A 21,710-nucleotide genomic window follows, 5' to 3' on the forward strand; every position below is an offset into this window, starting at 1 on the left:
TATTTTTCATATTGATAATTGCATCTTGAAGTGAGCTTTCCTGCAGCCTTAGTAAGTAGGCTTTCAGTGTTTTATTTGACACTAAATAACTACTTAACAGATTTAAATGAGATATCTGTTAACAATTTGAAATATCCTTCTAATTATTTTCCATGGACCAGCTACAAGAATAAGTCCTTTACTACTTCAGAATTTATAACAGATTTTTAACTGCTACCCTAAGGAGCAGAACTTTAAAAAATGTAGTTATTTTAACCTGTTGGGAATACCATAGTTGTAGAATATTCATAAGCAGAATAATGGAAAAAAAATGTATATATAGTGCCGTCTAGGCTTATCAATGCAGCACCTTACTATCATCAGATGCTGATACATGGTGAATTGAAATGAAAAACTACTAGCAGTCATATTGCAAACGTAAACTTACCACAAAATTCTTCTGCCATGCTCTTTAAAGGAGTTATATGGTTTTCCTCAGCAGGTACCATAATTTTGTCTCTTTTTATGTTATGGGTTAAAAATTGTAATTTTTCCCTATCTCTACCTTGCCAGAAGTTGCAATCTAGAAGAAGAAAAGAAAGAAAAGAAAAAAAAAAAAAAAGAGGTAAAATAAACACCAACAAGTCACCATGCTGCACTGCCAAAGCAACTTTGTAGTAAAGCTCTGTTTTCTTAAATGTAAGGGTGCTGCATTAATTTATTATTTATTTTTATAAATGTTACTATAAAATGGTTTTAAGTAAAACTAAACCCAGTAGTTTTCTGAGTCTCACAGTGGGTGTTATCCAAAATTGGCTTGTCACGAGGTAGAAAAAGGATTAAAGTAAGGATAATGACAAAGGTGGAACAGAAACATTCTAAATGGTACTTTTGGTTATGTTAAAATATACATTTTAGCATAAATACACTGATCTTTGGTCATTTGGCAAGGACTCACACCCTGTGGTGTATTGACCTTGGCCATCTGCCAGACACCTCTCTCACTCCTGTTCCTCAAGAAGGCAGGGGAAAAAGTCTGAAGGAAAAGCTTGTGGGATACAGACAGGGAGATCACTCAACAATTATAATCATGGGCAAAATATCTCAACTTGGAGGAACCTACTTTAATTTATTGCTTATTAAAACAAATGTGGGTTGTAAGAAACAACAACAAAAACTAAAATACCTTCTCCCACATGTTCTTTTTTTCCCAGGCTCAAATTCATAACTTTATTGCCAACTCACCTCCCCACCCCAAGAACTGCAGAGGGATGGGGAGTAGGGGGGCTGCAATCTGTCCATAACTGTTCACCTCTGCCACTCCTTGCTCTTCACACTTTTCACCTGCTACATGTGGCATCTTCCATTGGCTGCAGTGTGGATACTTGCTCTGATGTGGTCCTGGTCTCTCCAAGGGCTGCAGGGAAATCTCTGCTATGGAGCCTGGAGAACCTCCTTAACCTCCTTCCTTGGTCCTTTGTGTTCACAGTCTTTTTTTCTCACATTTTTTTCCTCACTGCAGTCCAACAGTTTCCCTTTTTGTAAACAGTTTTCCACTGAGGTGCCCTCATCTTGGCTGCTGGGCCCAACCATGCCCAGTTGAAGCTGGTCAGAACTGGCCATGTCTGGAACCTGGCAGCCCCGACTTCTTACAGAGGCCACCTCTACAGCCCCACCACTGCCAACACTTTGACATATACATCCAATATACACCCGCATCTCTCAGTCGTGGTCTCTTACCACTTTAATGTCCTGGTTTACACACTTTTGGACACTGACAATGTTTAAGAAATAATGAGCATAATCTATCAGATATGGAGCCAATAACAAAAAGAGGTGCTTAAGTTATTTTTCCCACCTCCCGCATTTCTTATCTGTTAACAAACACAACCCACATCTCTGATTCACATGGCAGGAACAATTTCCAAAAAAAACCTATTCCTCATTGGAGTTGGCAAAGCATACAGATGAAGAGCTATGATTGAGTTATACTTGAGATAAATACTTTTAATATCACACATTTTGACGCTAAAACTAAAAACCTAACCAGCAAAACCATGATTTATTAGCCTCTCTTTTGATATCATTATGAACTTTGTAAGATACTATTTTTTAGAATAGCCAAAAGAGAAAAAAAATCACTCCCTTTAAGTAAACCAGAAAGCAATTAGAGATGTAGCAAATGAAAAAGTACCTAAGCAGTAGGAACCATGATCTAATTAAGGTTTATAATTAGAAATGAATTGAGATTGAAAAGGGGAAAGACATCAGGATGCTTAAAGTCTGAAGGAAATAGTTGTCAGATTGGTTAATATTATGCTCAGGGATTAACATGCTACCAAACAATGAAAATAAGGTTATATATAGACAATGTAGACGAATGTAAAATTGAAACAAAGGGGTAGAAGAAAGGAGTGCCTTGCAGTTGTGCCTTTTCACATATGAAAATAAATAATTATATCAAAAGAAATAAAGACCATGCAAAATAATGAGGGAAAAAGAATGAGTGAAGGAAAATAACTCAGAAACTAGCAGTTGTGGAGAAAACCAGAAATTTCATAGAATCATAGAATGGCTTGGGTTGGAAGAGATCATGCAGTTCCAACCCTCCTGCCGTAGGCAGGGACACCACCCACTAAATCAGGTTGCTCAGGGCCTCATCCAACCTGGTCTTGAACACTTCCAGGGAGGGGCATCCTCAAACTGCCTGGACGACCTGTTCCAGTACCTCACCACCCTCTGAGTGAAGAATTTCCCCTTAAACTCTATCTAAATCTCCCCTCTTTTAGTTTAAAACCATTCCCCCTTGTCCTGCCATTATCTGATTGAGCAGATTGTCACTCTCCATCTTTTTTATAAGTCCCCTTTAAGTACTGAAAAGCTGCAGTGAGGTCATTCTGGAGCCTTCTCTTCTGCAGGCTGAACATCCCCATCTCTCTTAGCCTTTCTTCATAGGAGAGGTACTCCAGCCCTTTGATCATTTTTGTGGTCTTCCTCTGGACCCATTCTAACTACATCCTTCTTGTGCTGGGAACCCCAGACCTTCATGCAGGACTCCAAGTGGGGCCTCATAAGGGCAGAGTAGAGGGGGACAATCCTCTCCCTCACCCTGCTGTCCACTCCTCTGTTGATGCAGCCCAGGATACAGTTGGCCTTCTGGGCTGCAAGTGCACACTGCTTGCTTGTGTAAATTTCAGTGTAACGCAAGACATATAATGAAGAAATTCTAGTGATGAGTAACAGTAGGAAATCCAAACAACTTTCTCTAAGAACTTTGCTGCATTCAATGATCAGTTTTTTATACTAAATTCATACATTTGTCCTAATATACTAGAGTTTTAGCTAATGCTTATATTCAGGGAATGCTGAAGAAAAGAATGCTCTTCTAAATTTTTTAAACTTTTTATTTTGCTTTAGAGTAAATTTCCCATACTGTAATCTCTTCTAAACTTCATCTTGACATCAAAAGTATTTACCAATGAAAAAGATTTAGAGAAAAATACAGCACAAAAAGCCTACTATGCACACACTGCTACTTAAGGCTGGATGAGATTTTTAAAAACATGTTTTTGCCTTCTGAATTGCCAAATGCTCAGAATCAATGTTCTGTGGAAATGTAGCAATTTCATTGAAATGATCAGGAAACCAAGCAGGTAGGCAGGTTGAGCATTTTGACCAGTCTTGTTCTTTGTAGACCCATGGGGACTTACTTTCCTATGCTGTAGAATTCTATTTCCTGCACAGCTAGCTTTGTTTATATTTCTTTATTATTCCTTTATCTAGTAGACCATGAAGTCTGTGATCCACCTGTGGATCAGAAAAACTGTGGATACTTATAAGAGAAATAAGTTATGTTTTGCAGTGATTGCAACGAAAGGAAAGACAAAACTGATAACTCAATGGAAACTGCCTGAGAAAGACAACAAACACAATTGTAACAAGATCTATGAAGGCACAATACAGTTGGGAGAACATATTTCAAGTGGCTAATACTAGACAACAGTGTATATAAAACTTGGCCCTAAATGTAAATGTGAAAAGAGTGCTGCAGAAATGTCCTGTAAGACAGCAGACAAGGCAATAATTAAGTGGTCTGGGACACAAGGCTCAAGGTAAGATCTTAAAATTCTGCAAGTGGAGCAAATGTTTAAAATTTTTATGAGTTTGTGAGTGGTTAGTCTCTTAGCCACTTGTAGAAAAGTGACCAAAAATGATAGCTGAAAGTATTTTTAGCAGTTCTTCCCTACTGTATTTAAAATGTATATATTTCCTTTATTTTGCACGTACTATTCTATATGTGGAATTTGCAGTTCCAGGATGAATTATTTCTAAAACAGAGGAGTATATATGCTTTTTTATTCAAGGTACTTCCTGAAAGTTACTTGATTTGCTGTATAATTGCAATACAGTAAAGGACGGTGTCACTAATAATGAATCACACAGAAGAGAGAGATGAAAAAAGTAGAAGACAAAAGTGAAGCAAAACCTGTGAAAGCAAAAAAAAAATCTGCTTAATGTTTGCAAATACAGTCCCCAAAATGTGCCTAATGTATTTTTAAATTAAGATTTAGTACTTTATATGAATATATAGTGTACATATATGTATGAAATAATACATATACATTTATATATACACAAAATAGACTGATCTAATAAAATATAGACTATGTGGTTTTTCTTTCAAACTTAGGAAACACTAACACTTACAGGTAGATACTCTCATTACCTACAGAAAGCACAACTGTTCATTCAACAGTATGCTTTCTTCCCATTGTATTTAATAATTTTTTATATTAAATGAATGTCTGTATAGATCATGGTTTGCCATATATAACTAAAATCAGGATTCAGATTTTCAGACGTTGGACAGGACTTAAAACAAGACTAATCAACCAAGTGGAAAAAAAAAAATGAAACTGTTTTGAATTTATCTTAATTTCAGTTTTAGAAAAAATAATTAAAGAAAGATGATTTTTCTTTCATTGCAACCAAGCACAGGTGATCAATGAAACTGCTGGGTGGGAATTTTCATTCTCTCCTTTAATCTGTTAATCATAGTATCAAGGCTTTTATTTCTAACATACTTTGCTAAGTCTTTTAATAATAGTATCAGTGTTTAAAAGCTATCGTGGTTGTAACTCACACGAGAAATCTAATGGATATAAAGGATTTCATCCTAAAACGATAGCTTGTGCATCCATCCATCTGTCTTGGTGACAGATCAGGAGGTATTTTTCTCTAAGACTACTTCTGGATCATTCCAGCTAACACTAAATGTAGCTTATAAAGAAAGACTTGCTCATGTTCAAAAGTACACAGCATGTTTGTTGGCACTGGGCAGCAACTGGGCTGGAGAAGATTCTATGTATCTTGTAGGCTGAGATCTGCTTGTTTCATGATGAGGTTAGGACTATGCTCCTCATTAGGATTAAAAGTGTTTCTTTGATTGATTAGCCTTCTTACACTTATCCTTGTTCTCTCCTATGAGTAACGAAGATTAATGCAATGCAATTTTATTCAAAAGAAAGTGTTCAGTAGTACAGCAAAGGTAGAGTAAACGTAGACATAACTGAATCACTGGGTAGTGGGCCATAATATTACAGCAAAAAAAAAGAAAATCAAAGAAAAACAAATCATCGTTTATAAATTGGAACTGCTACCATGACAAACAACATCTATGCTGATATAATAGAAAATCCCAGCCTTTGTCACTTGAAATTTTCCTTTTTTCTTTTTTCTTTCATTCATTCTTTCTTTTCTTATAAAGAAATTACAGATACTCAGGAGGGGGAAAAAAAAAAAAAAGGTGGGAAATGAGAAATGTTATCTTTTGATATTTAAGTCATCATCATGAATTACCTGTAACAGGACTAAACTTCTAGTTAGCACAAACTGTGTGGAAGTTCAGAAAATTGAGACAACCTGAGCAATATTCAGGGTCATCTTATCTAATAGGAGTGGTATTTGGAGTTTGACCAAGACCCTGAAGCTATGGCTGAGACATATTCTTAGGAATAGCGCTGCTGTCATTGCTTAACCTCTTATCTCTCATATGTCTTAAGGAAATCAAATCCTGTGTAAAAGTTTTTCTTAAAGTGGTATTATCTTGCAGGTTTAAGTCATGACTTGGAAATTCTCCAGAGACATATCTTCATAAACACAGAATTTAAAGCCAGGCAAGACCATGTTAATAATTTAATTTGACCTTCTGTGTAGCACAAGCCGTAGACTCCATGAAGCCTATAACAAGCATTATTTCTGGTCACCTTAGAGTATATGTGTTTAAAACATCAAAATTTGATTTGAAAATGCAAGCAAATGCAAGCAAGTCTTTAAAAAGCTACAGTTACAAAAATATGCATCTTATTCCAGCTTTTTTTTTTTCCTTCTTCTTCTTCTTCCAGTTTCTGTCTCCTGGTTTTCATTATGCTTTTTCTCCATTTAGGTGTCTCTGTGGACAGAAATCTTGTCCTCATGCAGATTCCTTTAAACATTCTTGTTACATAAAGAGTGTTGGGAATGCCTCCTATTATTAAGGCAATTTGATCCTTTCACTCAAAAGAGTCTGGTTATGCTTACTTCTATTTTTGCCAAAAGTTACTCTTTTTGCAGAGCATAAGTCTGACACAGGCTCAAAAGTTCTGGGAATGTTCAGGCTTTTCTGAAACAGAACATAGATATGAAAATGAATGATAATTCACTGTGTAAATAGTCTATCTTGCTTCACACTTTAGGAGCTCAGTCGTGCTGTATCACTGGACGATGTAAGGCTTTAAGGAATAGAAGAAACTCATGGCTGAGACGAATTGTATCACTAAATAGTTGGGGTTGACAAGGTCCTCTGGGGATCAACTAGTCCAACCTCCCTTCTCAAGCAAAGTCATCTACAGCAGGTTGGTAGGGCCCATGTTCATTATCCAAGGGTGCAGTTTTTTTCCATGTGTTTACTAATTTTATAGTTCTGGTATTCTGAAGTTTTGAGGCCAAAATGCTGAAATGCTCAATACTTCCAAATGCAGCCAAACACAGTGAATTCATATAATAAACAGCAACATCCTAAAAATATCAGGACACTGGGCAACTTGAATCCCTATATGTCTTTGGAGCTTCATTCATGTTTTTAAAATGTATCATTCACTTCTTTTTTTTACAGAGTTTTTGAATTAAAATAATTTTTTAAGCACTCATGCACTACTGTGATGAGTTACACAGAAGAACCTCGCATTAATGTTTATTAATTCCACTTGGAGTATAGGGTTTGAATAGCATGCAATAATCAGCCTGTAAAGCCACAATGTGAAAAAAAGCAAAATATTTCTGTATGCATGGAGTAAGTATTAATTAGCCTTTGCAACAAACCAGGCAATTCTGATGGGGAAAAAATGGCATGTAATTGTCCAATTTAAACCATGACTGAATGAGTGTGTAGATAGGAACTGATCTAAATTATCCCAGAAAAAAAAAAAAAAAAAAAGTATTTCTCATTAACTGCTTTTGGGGAAGGGGCTGCAAGTTTCTCTAGGTTTTAATGTTAGGCAGCTTTATAGAAAGCAAATATTTCTTCTACATATGTTCTAAAACTTTTTCAATTTTGCAACAGCCTTTTGAAGTCTGGACACCAGAACTGAACAAAACATTACATAAATATGGCCCTTCTATATCTATACTATTTTCTATGCTATTCTCTCAGTATGAGACTGACATTCAGTTCATTCATTGTAACTTTTTCTGTTTATAAATCGTAAAAGGCAAGTTCAACAAACAAAACATCAAACACAGCATTAAATATGTCTGCTTAATAAAAAGCTTAAGTAATATAATCTCTAAAAGAAGCTTTTTAGTAACTTGTATGGCTTTTGGGAATACAGTAAATTATTCTTCAAATTACATTGAAGAAACAAAGAATTTCAGGTGAGAGACTCAGCCTTTCAAGGTTTGTTTTGCTTTGTTTTGTTTTAAATGAGACATTTCAGAAACTATAGAGCAATTTTGGGGAAAAGTTAATGAAAGAAAGACGTTTTCCTAAAATGTCAGCTCTTCCTGGGAACCATAATAAGTCCTAAAATTACTTCTATTTTTCATATTTGCACTGAGGATATCTTCCCTTCCTCTGCATTAGCCCTCTAGAATATTTAATTTCAATAAAATCTGTTGTTTCTCAATCTTCTTTTTCTGCCCTCTTCAGTGATGACCTTAGAAGAAGATGAAAGAGGTGGTCACCATCCACTAGGAGAAATGACTATGTGTTTATAAACATGAAAAAATAATTATTTGCTAAAGATAAAATTCATCAACAGGGACGTGTCTCAGATTTTAGTTAAGAGGTAAGAAGTTAATGGAAGAGCCTTTCTGTTTTTATCTTTTCATCACTTCTTTTCCAATCTCACCTGTTCTTTATATGAATCTTAACATATTTTCTCTCTTCTCATAAAGATTCTTATTCTTACGTGGCTCAGCCCACCTCAAAAGCATGTATTCATCTTTTATCAGTTTCTTTCTCAGTTCTGTTCATAAAAGTTCCACTGTATTTACTTACACGTTTTATCTCTCTATAAGAAAACAGACCTGACCAACATCTTAATTTTTGACCCTTTTTATAGGTATCTCATTGAGAATTTGCTCAGAATGCATGCCTGTCCCGGTAGTAATTAAAAGAAATAATGAGCCACAACCCCAGCAGGGTCAATCCCATCCAATCCCACCCTGGTCACAGACTTGTAGCATTTCTACGGAAGGACCTCAAACAAAATAGGAGCTGAGCCACCAGAAGCAGGTGCTGAAGCAAAAGCTTCTTGCCCTGCTGCTGATATAACTCCTCTGATGGGAGATGCTGCACTGTGTTTTCCATTCAGTGACTGAGTACAACAGATGAATATTAAGAAACACTTTGCTAGTGGGAGAGTGATGAACTGCAGAGCACTACTGCATTGTAAGTAGTTTCAGGCTTTCCTCTCACCCTCTGACACAGGCTCCATCTCCCCTCCAAGTCACCCAGAATTTGGAAGGAAAGTTATTGTCCCATTCCAAGCTGAAAGCAGCAGAAAATATCACTATTCTTAGTTGATCTGTGCTTAACATCTAGTATAGAAGTTTTCTGATGTGGAAAGACCTAGATGGACCTATACTTTGGGAATGACTAGATCAATCTAGAAAACAAAGCTGTTCCAATGAGAAGCTAATTTTATGTATTGCAATAAGGAGTGAAAAAGACCTCACGAGTTATCAGTGCTAGTTTATAAATTATTTTATAAATTATATTTCTCATATTTCCATTATGAAAGAAAATAGGCTTTTAAATTTAATTAATGAAAAAATAGATTCTCTTGTGCTTAAAATAGATACGTTTTCTTCCAACATTGTGGTATTATCTCTTGTTAAAACTTCAGAAATTCTATAAAATTTGGTACTGTTTTCTCTCTGTTTTTGTTAAAATCAAACAAGAAATTCCAGCAATACATAAACATATAATCCATTTCCCATTATCTGTAAAACACAACTAATTGAATTGTTACCTTTCTCAGGTACTCCACAGAGAAAGAAACTTTCTACTCTATTTTAGGGCACAATTTGTAGGCCCAGAGATACCCTGTTATATCAATCTTTGTTTCCCAGATGTTCTAAGGCTCAGTCTAAAAGTTATTCAAGTCAACATAATTCTTATGATCATCTTAATAACATTCAGTCAGGCCCTAGCAAACACAGATATACAACAGTAAATAAAAGACGTGTTCACCTGCATTTGACAGTGAACTCAGGAAGTGAAAGAAAAAAGAACACTGTAAACAAGTTGTAGGTAATAACATACTGTTACACTTCAATGGTTTTTCATTTGAGGTATCTTTTAATGAAAAATAGCTTTTACTCTAAAAAGAATATTTGTTTTGCTTCTCAGCTTTTAAGATATATATTTTTTTTAATCCACTCTGCCTACTGAAACAACACATTTGATGAAACACTATGTTAACATGCCTAAGTGATAAGACTTCACTGGCAAAAGCATATAAAAAGAGATTTTTGTCAAGACTGTCTGTATAAACAACTAGTCTACACTAGACTTCGGAATTCTCCAGATTAATTTTTCAATACTTGAGAAAGCTTCCATGGTACAAAAGATATGCAGGATATTTGGCTAATCTGTCTGTCTGGAAATATATATATATTTACCAGACAAATTTTGATGCCTTCGCTGTATCTGAATATAATTCAGATTGGTGATAAACTAAGAAGAAAGAGATGCAAAAAAAAAGCTTTATTCAGTCATGTTCATTTTATTGTAGGCCTACAGGATGGTCTTGAGTGATGTATCTAAAAATATTTAATTTTTTCAAAAAATTGAGCTAATTGTCAGCCTAGATTTTTTTCTTTGCATAGCATATCACATCACTCCCATTTATATCCCATTGGACTACCCTAATTAGTTCTTTTTTATCTTTGATTCTTACACTCTTCAGTAGCCCCAAATGATTGTTATAGTGCCTCTTAGATGATCTTAGGCAAAGTGAGAACATAAGATGTGTTCAGAATATTGTGTTCCATCAAGCGATCAGTGAAATAAATCATTAATAACATATGTAAGGGCTTGGTTTCTTTCCATGAATTTTATCTAGCAGTGTTATTTTAGTCATAGACTGAGCAACAAATCAATAGACTGTGAAGATCACATTTTCCTGCATCCTTTTTTTCTCAGAAAATTTAATAGGGAACTAATAGCAACCTTCAAATACCTGTGAGGAGGTTACCAAGAAGATATAGACAGGACCTTCACAGTGATGCGTGGTAGGAGGATGAAAACAAGTTGAAACAAGAGTTTTTGGCTGGATATCAGTAAAAACTTTTTTCCCATGAGGACAGTCTAGCAGTGGAGAATTTTGTCCAAACTGCTTGTACCATCTCCATCCTTCGGACTTCTCAAGACCCAGCTGAATAAAATCCTGAGCAACCTGGTGTTATCTGATAGTTGATCCTTTTTTTGAGCAAGGTGTAGATTAAAAGACCTGCTGGTGTCGCTTCCAGTCCCTGGATTATCCTGTGATTCTGCATGAAACAATAAGGAAGTAACAAACTGGGGAAAAAAAGAAACAGAGGAAAATAGAAAAATATATTTTTTGTTTACCTGAAGTTACTAGGTTTACTAATGGCTTTTTACTACACATATAAATTTAAGTAAAGAAGGAACAAGTAGATATGAAAATAAACTTTCATTCCCTTCGATATAGTATAAACATTGTTTTATAGTAGCAGAATAACAGTTTTAAAGAACACATCCAGGTTTTGGAGGAGAAGGTTTTTTTTTGGCAATTTCTCATAATTAATAATTTCATGAAAGATTTATTGGTACGGCTCTTTCCAAAAGTCATTTACTGAAAGATGCAGGTAACATATACATCTAGACTGCTCAACAGATTATTGAGGCCTCTTAGCCCTGCCTATTATCAAATCCTGTTGCAGGAGCCACAGTGACTGGCTATCAGGGTAAGTCCCCATTTTGCATGAACTTATTATTTTTAAAAATGCAGCATACATTCCTGGCTATGTGTTGAGCATTTTAAACTAGTCTGTCTCTGTGCTTGATCAGCTATTTAAACAATAATAATCATGACAGGAATTCAAGGAATGACACTTTATTTCTGAAAAGGAATAGTTTTATTTCCTTCCAGATACATTTCACGTTTCTCTTATATTCCAGTGACAAATATGTTAGAGAAAACATAAAATCTTTAAAGATATAGACATTTATCTTACAGAAAGGTCCAACATTTCACCAACAATGTCTAAAACGAACACAAATAAAGACAAATTATAAAATGTGCAACCATACTGCTTTAAACTTTAAAATTACTTGTAAGCCTAAAAAAAAAATTATATATATATATATATATATAAATGGCATCTATGGTACTATACTCCATGTGATTAGTGATAATGAAGATCAAACTGTTTTTTCTTTCTTATTCTGCTTTCAGTCAGTCATATAAGAACCAGATTATTTTGGACTCCACTGTCTTGCCAACATGGTTAAAACTGGGCTGTTACTTCTGTGATACATGAGAAAGGACAGAATCTCCCAGTCCAGGCTCTGGGTCATAGCCAAGGAATACTAAGAACTGATTTTTTCACTAGTTAAATGTTACTCTGAATATACCTATGCAGTAGACTCATGGATCAAGTATCTTTAGAGGGGAGAACATGTGCTTTCTGCAAATACATGCATGCCTATAAAGTTCAACAATAGTTCTGAGAACTCCCGGTTCAATAGTATCCAAGAGGCCTTGCCTGTCAAACGTATTAACTGATCTCACAGAAAAAAAATATACAGTATAGTACATCTTTCATTATAGCACATACTTCCTTAGTTCACTAATAAACTGAGAGTCAAACTGAGAAACAGTCACACTGATTGATGGCTCACTTAAAGCAGTCTGCCGTTAATCAGTCTGCCATGGCACCGAAAGAGTGAATGCCAGGAATGTGCAAGAACTTTTGCCGGTGTCATACTCAGTGTTATGAAAATGCTTCTTTAGGAGGTTGATCCTTGCAAGGTGCAGAGGAAAACATTCTGGAGCGCCCACTTTCTACAACTTGCATTCACTCAGAAGGGAATTAAGGGCACTATGTCCTCAGAAGGCAAGCTCCCACTCACTGATATTGAAGCATTAAGACATAATTTGTTCATGAAATGTATTGTTTCTAACCTTTTATGAATTTAAAGATAAATGATTTTACCTTGGAACTGATGCCATGATTATTTCTAAGGCAAAGAATAGACACTGAAATTATTTTATACTTCTAAAAACATGAATTCACTGGGGGAAAAATGTTGATGTTCTCCTCCAATTCTAAACTAAAAATATATTGCTAAAAAGTGATATAAAAAATGTTTTGCTGTCTTCAGTAGGGAGTCTTTTGCTTTTCTCTCATGAAAAGATGTATATGCTTTGACGGTGCAATTATCCACTATGAAGGATCTGTGCAGAAACTAGTATTTGCTTCATTTACTGTTTCAGTTTGGACTTGAAACATAAATATGGTAAAGGCCAAGGATCTCTCCACTAAGCTTCCCCAGTCCTCTTGACAGTGTCATAAACCTATACATTTCATCTCATTTATTACAAATTTATGATTTGCTGCCATGAATACCAATGAGTGTAGTGCAAAAATGTTTGATTGCTGAACTGCAATTTAATAACCATGTTATAAAAGCTATTATAGAATATGACCTACTGGCCATACCCACATAAATGTTTAATTAGGAGTCAAGGGTTCCTTACACTTGCTCTTAACAGAACAGCTTCTTAAAGCAAGGGAAATGGAGATTTTCAAAATGTGCATTATAAAATACCTCATATGTGCAGTTCTCCTAAATAATAGATTTATTTTTTTTATTTATTTTAAAATATTTGTGTATGTATACATATATATTATTATATATAATATACATATATTATATGCAAACATAAAACAATGTTTCAAATAATTTTAAACCACTCCATTTAGATTTAAACTGTAAAGTTAATCATCTCATTAAATAATAAATATGTTGTAGTAAGGGAACTAGAAGTACATCAGCCAACACTTCTATTATATTTCTTTAAGAAAAAGTCAGTGTGATCCTAGAGATAGTGTGTTGTCTCATGGTCTCCATACCCTGCTGTTAAGCAATATAAATGCTCAGCTCCAAGGCTCCTTGGGGACATGGAGCTATAAAACCGGAACAGTTTTTATGCTGTCACAGACTGCAAAAGAGAAATCATCTCTCTAATTTAGTTTCAGTAAATAGGAATTGAAAATTTATAAGAAAAGGGAAAAAAATGGAACCTCAGTAAAATGTATTTTGAAGGAAAAAATACAGACTTTGTCACAGCCTCTGATTTTGTTTAGTGACATTTGGTTTTTTGTTCTCAACTGAAGTGCTATACCAACCTCAGGAGACACCAGGCAGAAAGAACTAGCTTTGGTCTTTCAACACCCCTTTCTTTTTATTATGGAATGTGAGTTAGAGTAGTTAGGCAGTATAAACAAGCTCTAAATCTCATTAATCTCACTGCTCTTTCTGTTCCCAGTTGTGCAGTCTCCAATATGGAAATCATATTTTGCATTTAGGCAGCCACCATTTACTCAGAAAGAAGAGTGCTGTATAATTTAAAGAACATTCACTGAAACAGTACCAAGCACATTACTGTCTTTACCTTTCTAGGATCTATAAATTACCATTGTTAGGCTTATGTTTCCTTTCTTTTTCTCTCTCCCCCCCGCCCCCCCCTTTCTGTTTTTTTGTTTGTTTGGTTTTTTTTGTTTTGTTTTTTTTTTTCACATACTTTTCTCTTTTCCTGGGTAGGACAGAAAAATGAAGGGGTGGGGGTGGAGTGGTGGGGGAATATATGGTATACCAGTTTTCCTGTTACTAGAGATCACGTACATTTTCAATTAGTTTCATTTAACCTGTTAGAGATGGGACTAATTGAACCTCCCACCTAACTGTTCCACATGCCAACAAGGGGCTGTTGAGCTCACATTTCCCTGTGACTTTGACTGGAAGGAATATGTGTTTTCCTTCTTTACTTTGAGCATGACAGTAATCATGTGAGAAGAATCACTCTAACAGGATTTCGTAACAAACAGTCACCTCGTAAGAAAAACTAATTTCAAGAGATTTCCCACCATTTATGGCCAAGAAACAGTGAGAAATGTTTACACGCTTCTAGCTAGCACCTGTGAGTCTAAATCTGAACCATGGCCTGAGTAAGAGCACTTCTTCCTTGTCCAGTTTCCATGCGTACAAGCAAATCTCATGGCTGTTTCATGGCACCAAGAAGATAATAAAGCAAAATACAGTGAAGTAATAAAAACTCCACTGAAGGTTAAAACAATCCATATTAGTTATGTTTGGCACTTCAGAACAGTTTCTAACATTATTATGGAAAATTGCTATTGAATAAATAAGTAACAGTATGTGTTACAATATTGAAAAAGAATGAATACATCAATTATATTATATAGTATGTCTGAAAATACTGTTCGTCTTTAATATACTTTTAGATAAGGTGACTATTAATAATAAATTGTTTTTTAATTCTTCTTAAATAAATTTATTGTTTAAATTCATGTCATCTGCAATATGTGCAGTGATGTACAGTCAAAAAAATAGCATACATTGTTATTGTCAGAAAGCAAATTATCATGAATTAATGGATAGAGATATGTGGCTAAGAATCATAATTACAATCTGGCTTAATTCCACAAAAGTAGAGATAAATAAGAGGAAATTTGTTCCTAGGAAAGGTCTTTCATTCTCCAGGCTCATATTTCCAAGGTAGCTGTCACAGGATTTTCCTGATCTTTCTTGCCACTTACACTGATCTCCAGTCTGTCAGGTCTTAAGTACAGCCTTTCTCCTCTGTAAGCCTTGAGCTTTTTCTGTTTGACTTGCCTAATAGTCAGTATCAAGTGGGTGAAAGGTTTTGTTTTGTTTTAAAGAAGAAACAACAAAGAAGAGCAACCAACAGCATATGAAGGGCTATCTGAGTACTATTTGACCTAATTGGGTCCTCTTCATTTTCCAAGATGGTTATGGGAAATCAAGCTTAACTGCTGTTCAAAAGACTTCCAGCTTAGGTGTGATACAAAACCCACTAAGGGTGTTTATTCCTAAACAGTAGGTCAACATAGAAGTTATTTTTTTCTCTGGAAAAGTATGTTTGAGAGGAATGGCCCTATGGATATTGTAAAATTAAGCATTTGCCAGGAGAAATGACTGGATCGTTTTTCCATGTTTTGAAAGAAGTGGATGCAGAGACTCAGAGTGCAACAACACAACTGCAGTAAGGTTGGTTGGGCACCATCCAGCTACTGCGTCATTCACAGATACCCCATAATTTTTCTTCTCCACCAGGTAATAATAAAAATTCAATATCAATATTGTCAAACTTATGTAGACTGAGCGACTGAGCTGTCTGGCTCTGTCCAGACTGGCTTTTTTTGTCCCACCCCCCCCCTTCTTTTTTTTTCCTGATGCACAAATTAACTTCCAATATGTAAAATTAGGTCTATTAAATTAGGTGTACTAAGACATTTGTACAGGTTTCAGCAGTTAATAATCATTTGAACTAGATCATCCCTTGCTTTTTAACCTCCCCCTTCTATGCAATTAATGCCACAGTTACAAACAGGAGATGTGATCTCATCAGCAGAGAATTGTGAGAAACAATCTGTTGTGACATTTGTGCAACAAGCAGAGAAGCAGCTAAACTGTGAGGAGAGTATTGGCTCAAATAGCCATTGACTTTCTAGTAATATCAAAAGAGCACAGGAAAAAAAATATCTGTTTTTCTTTCTTAACTTACTTTTTTTTTGGGGGGGTGGGGGAGGTGGAGAGGGGTGAAATACAAACTTCTTTGGGAAAAAAAAATGTGAATCATTCAAGATAATCCTTCATCAAGGAAAGTTTACAATTTGTAACACAAGTATGGCAAAACCAAATAGTAATTCTAAAGTAACTTAACTTATTTTGTCGTGCTGCAGCTAGAGAATTTCAGATGTACACTCAGCAGCTACTGTAGTATATATATGGTATAAAAATTACATACATAAGCTCTAACCAATACAAACAGAAGTAATCAACCAGCCTAAACACAGCTGAGTTTCAGAAAAATGAACATGTAGAGCCCGTTGCACATCAACTACCTAAAAAACATAAAGCAGCCAAAAGCAGTTGTTTTTCTTAGTGTATATAAAGATAAGAATTATAGTCTTCTCCCAGATTTCTACAATTTTCTTGAAGCTCACAATTGCTCCGACATATAATGTGCCTCATTATAAGCAAAACACACCCATTAAACTGAGAGATGTTGCCATTCTCCAGTTCTAGTACTACCTTTAACTATCTAAATTTAAGCTGATTTTTTTTTTCAACAGTTGTCAAAGGAATCATTGTCTGCTTCATATTCAAAGAGATCTGGTAGAGTATTTAAAAAGCACAATATCTAATACTATATACCTTGCAATAAAGCATTAACCATATTTTTCCAGATCCTGTATACATCACAGCTAAATAGTTGGACAGTTTCAAGAGTGAGATAAGATTTAGGTCTTCTCATGAAAAAAAAAAAAACAAAAAAAAAAAAAACCTGGAACTACCAATACTCTCAATAGGGAATGGTTTTAATCACTTAGGATCATAGAATATCCCGAGAGGGAAGGGACTGACATGGATCATCAAGTCCAACTCACAGTTCTGCAGAGGACCAACCAAAAGGATACAGAAGGCCCCCCTGGCTGCCAGGGCACACTGTTGACTCATATTCAACGTTACATCAACCAGAATTTAAGCACTTGCTCTTGTTAAATTTCATATGGCTGGTGATTGTCCAGCCTTCTAGTTTGTGAAGGTATCTCTGCAAGGCTTCTCCACCCTCGAGGGAGTCAACAGTGCCTCCTAATTTAGTATGGTCTGCAAACTTAGTATGCATTTGAGTCCTTCATCCAGACCATTTATAAAACCTTTGAAGGGAGCTGGGCCTAAAATGTAGTTATGTAAATTACACAGATGCCAAAAGCTAATAGATGAATGAGGAAAATGAGGTTAATGACTTAACATTATGTCCCAGGTACCTTCTGGTCTAAAGATCAGCATCTGCTTTTTCCAAAGGACATCGTGCAGTCCTGATCTTCCAATTGACCAATGCAAGCAACCTGCTAGAATATGTTCTCATTTCTGAATCACTGCCTTGTGTTCTTTCCCTTGAAACCAGAACCCAGCATACACAGACCATGCTTGAGTCTTTTGCTAACTCAATCATGATAAAAACAGGGGCTTTTGTGTCCATGGTGCTCACACTTCCATTGCCTCTGTTGATCTGTCTGTAAACAGGTGTGCTCCTATGAGGTTTCAATGTCTGGATCTCACCCTTAATGAAAAAGCTTTTTCCTTTAAAACACACTATTAAGAAGGGGGGGGGGGGGGGGGGGGGGGGGGGGAAGTAGGGGAGAGAAGGAGGCGGGTAGGGGAAGACAAGTTCTTTTGCATCCCCAAGGTAAGGGAGCTCACATCATTCAAGTTCTTTTCCTGCCTGAGATGACCAGCTTCTCACTACAGTGTACTGTACTTAACAGGTAATTGCTGCCACTGTTTATACTGTGCAAAAAAAAGTCCAGAACTCATTGGTTTACATGTAGGCAATAATTACCACCCAATTTTATAGCGTGCTATTTACAGAACCACATGAAATTTTTAGCCTCGAGCTTTGGAAACTATTCCTAGAAAATCTACTGCATTTTACATTAAGCATTCATTGCATAAAAGTCATGAATGCATCTGATAACCATGACGGGATGCAGATTCTTCCTTCCTTTTATGAAGGCTCTAACTTGAGAGAAGGGTTCCAGGTTTGTACCCTTACTGTCAAAACAGAGGTGTTAATGCACATGCATGTAAAGAAAACCTTGTGGTTGAACCTGCAGCTCTGTAAAGAAAAAAACTACAGAATCCAGGGGACCTGGGCAATCCCAACATTAGGTGACAGCAGAGCAGATTTCCAGAAAAACAAGTTTGGTCTTCAGCATCTAACAGTTGCCTGCATATCTTTCTGGATTTGTTCCATACGTTTGTAAAGGAAACGGAAACTCATATAGTCTTGACTGGAGTTTTTATTTGAAGAAAAATCCTGGGAGGCACCTCAAGTTCTTAAGTAAGTTCTAACCTTTTCCTATGTAAGCAAAAGTGACTCATTCTTAAACGTGTTTCTGTACATTTGCTGTGTGAATCTCCTACTGCAGAGTATTAAAGTCAACAAAAGGTTAATAAAAAATAAGGTTTCCAGGCTTTTTTTCATGCTCTTCAGCACCCACCTGATTTATTTTATTACTGAAGCTGATGGTTTTCAATAGCACTTACAGCAGCCGTGGCAGCAGAGTTTAACTCTCACTTCTTATTGAAATAACCCAAATTAAGAGCAAAGTAACGTCTGTTACTTATATTTTCTTTCAAAAATAAAAAAGTGAAAGTTAAAAGCTGACAGGGTCATGGGTAAGTGTTATTGAAAGTCACAGCCAGCAAGCAGTTTGCAGTTGATAGAAAAAAAAAAAAAAAAGTTCTTGCCCTTCCTTTTCTATAGTCAGTCATGCCTTTGCTATTCAGCGTTCCTTCTTTTCTTCTCATGCCCTTTAACCAGCACTGATGGCCTGTCTTGAAATAAAGTTTGCTTCTCTTATTTTTAGAAGAAAGGTACCACAATCCAACGTGTGATCTTAGACCAAAGAGTTCTGCAATCTGGATGCTAAGCCTCATATTTCTACTGAATTGGAGTGCCACTCATTTTTTTAATTTCTCTTTAAGTTCCTAGTTTTAGAACCTGAAATAATGGGTAACAGTTCTATGGTAAAGTTTTTTGGGAACTACAAAGAGAAAGGGTTAAATATTATTTCTTCAGGGAATATACTAGCATAGTTCATAAGGAAGGAGAAGACAAGCTGTGTGGAACATTTGGGAGTTCAGAGATCACTAAAAAATTGTAACTTCCTTCATAATAAGGAAAATCTGCCAAACATAAAGCATGAAAGAAAAGCTCTGAGGAAGATGCCCTCTCTCTCTCTCTTACTCTTAGTGGTTTGGCAATGATAACACACCTAGACATCACATGATATATATCTGTTAAGTGCTGATGGTTGTTTTCACAGATGAAATAAATAAATTGGAATCTTCATAAAAGGGGGGGGGGGGGGGGGGGGGGGAGGGGAGAGAGAGGAGATCCAAATACAAAGAAAACAATATGAATATTTTCTTTTTACTAAATCTGGATGTTTTAGTGAAACACTGTGCTAATGATGTACTGTGACAGTAAGTAAATTTTTGACTACCACTTTTTTTTTTTATCCAATCTTTATTTTTTGCTAATTTCCAAAGGTCATCGGTGAAAAATCTATAAACTGAATATTGTTCAAGATCCTAAATTTTAGACCTGCACACAACTTTGACAAACCAATACTGCATTGGTAAATGTCAGTTCACCAGGTCCAATGTTTTATATGGAAATACATACTTCAGGGAAAAAAAAAAAAAAAAAAAGAAAAACAACTTGCCTGGGAAAAAATTTAGGTTTCTAATGAAATGTATGTTCAAAATGAAAAGTAACCTCCAAATAATCATCTGATAACAATGAAACCTAAACAGTCAGGTAAGACACTTTGTGAGATAAAAGAAACCAAGTTTCAGAGAAATGGATGTTGAACATGGCTTTCCCTCATTCTAGGTGACTAGCTTGGCCAAATAGCAATATGGTAAAAGCTACTCTATTCTTATATTTTGTATTCTTATATCTGGTTTCAGTGAAGAAACTTGTTTTAACTTGTTTTGTTGTTAAAAGAGCTTGTTTTCATTGTACAGTGGAACACGACATTACTTTTTTTCTGATAACCAAAAAATCACTTCCCACCTTTCTTCCCCAAGTTTACACCTTGCTAACTATATCATTGTAGTTTCTCTTTCTTCATTTATTTTTTCTCAGACTGAACCTGACAATATTGGAATATGCAAAATCCTTCCTACTGGCACAACATGAAAATGGAATATTGATATTTTATTCACAATTATTTTTAGATTTTCAGTGACATGTTTAGTAACCTTCTCTTTGATAGTAAAGTACAGTTCTTTTAAAAAGAACTGTGTTGTTTCCTTCACAACTTTCTGCTTAACAAGGTTGCAAAGCATAATGTTACAGTTTGTTACCCTCCCGACAGATAGAACTGCCAAAAAAGCATTCTCTCTTTTATAAGATTCTTTGGAGTGTCAGTTTTTATCCTCAGCTGTTCTTCTCCATTTACATCACAAAGTGAAATGATATGTACAGAAGAGAAATTATTATTCACATTACAATGTAATTAATGTTGAATTAACAAGTAATTTTATTAGCAATCCTTGAATAAACATGTTTGTTGTGCCCTGGTGGAAATGCTCCAGAATTGATTAAAGCAAGCCTGTTGCTAAGGATTAAGTTGGTGATTTATTGACAAGAAGAATGTCACCTTTATCTACAGGCAGGGATGTTTGTCTCAGTTGTAGATTTCCTGGTGTATTTCATCTCTCTTTCCCCCATTAACTTTCTGCCCATTTACCTCATTTTCAGACCATAAATAAATAAATAAATAAATAATCTTATAATTGGGGGGGTTGTTTGGGGTAACAGTAGGACTGAGAACTGCATTTACCTGTAGGGTCACACATTCTCCTGGCTGATGGAAGCAATGATTAAAATAAGAACAAAAAGCAACATAACAGAAAACAGTTGACGTCATCTTGTTTTATTCAGCTAATGCACATTCCTTCATTTTATATAGCTGTGGTGGACCATTGCTCCTGAAAGATGCACTTTAATACTGTGTTGGTACATCACTTAATACACAGCAGAGATGATTCATCAAAATGCAAATCAGACAGGAAGAAGTCTGTAATAACAGCATAGAGAAAAGTGATCATAAGCTCCTTTGAATCACAGCCCTTTGTATCTTACATTTGGTATTTCTTACAATAATCAGTTTGAATGCATTTTGCACTGGACAACCTGATTTCCCATAGGCTGTGTTTCAAGGCAATATCCAAAATAACCTGAAGAAAAAGAAAACAGACATAAAGGTCATTTTAAGCAGAGCAGGGAAAAACTTGCAAAAATCTGCCAGCTGAGCAAGTTGACGTCCCTACATCTCATAAAATTAAGATTCCTCAGTTGATGAGGATAGTTTAC

At 35.6% G+C, this 21,710-nt stretch overlaps 1 long non-coding RNA gene across 5 annotated transcripts in view; it reads right to left on the reverse strand.

Moving 5' to 3' along the window:
* Positions 1 to 19,997: 19,997 nt before the first annotated feature.
* The window catches only part of LOC310898551, a 134,165-nt gene continuing 132,452 nt past the window's right edge, over positions 19,998 to 21,710 (reverse strand). For 4 of the 5 annotated variants that reach the window (XR_014583414.1, XR_014583415.1, XR_014583416.1 and 1 more), the window contains one exon: positions 19,998 to 21,574. This is a non-coding gene — a long non-coding RNA (uncharacterized lncRNA). The remainder of the gene's footprint in view (positions 21,575 to 21,710) is intronic. The other variant, XR_014583418.1, reaches the window with a different exon arrangement.

The sequence above is a fragment of the Anser anser genome (assembly GCF_964211835.1).
Source record: "Anser anser genome assembly, chromosome: 4".
Taxonomy (NCBI): Eukaryota; Metazoa; Chordata; class Aves; order Anseriformes; family Anatidae; genus Anser; species Anser anser.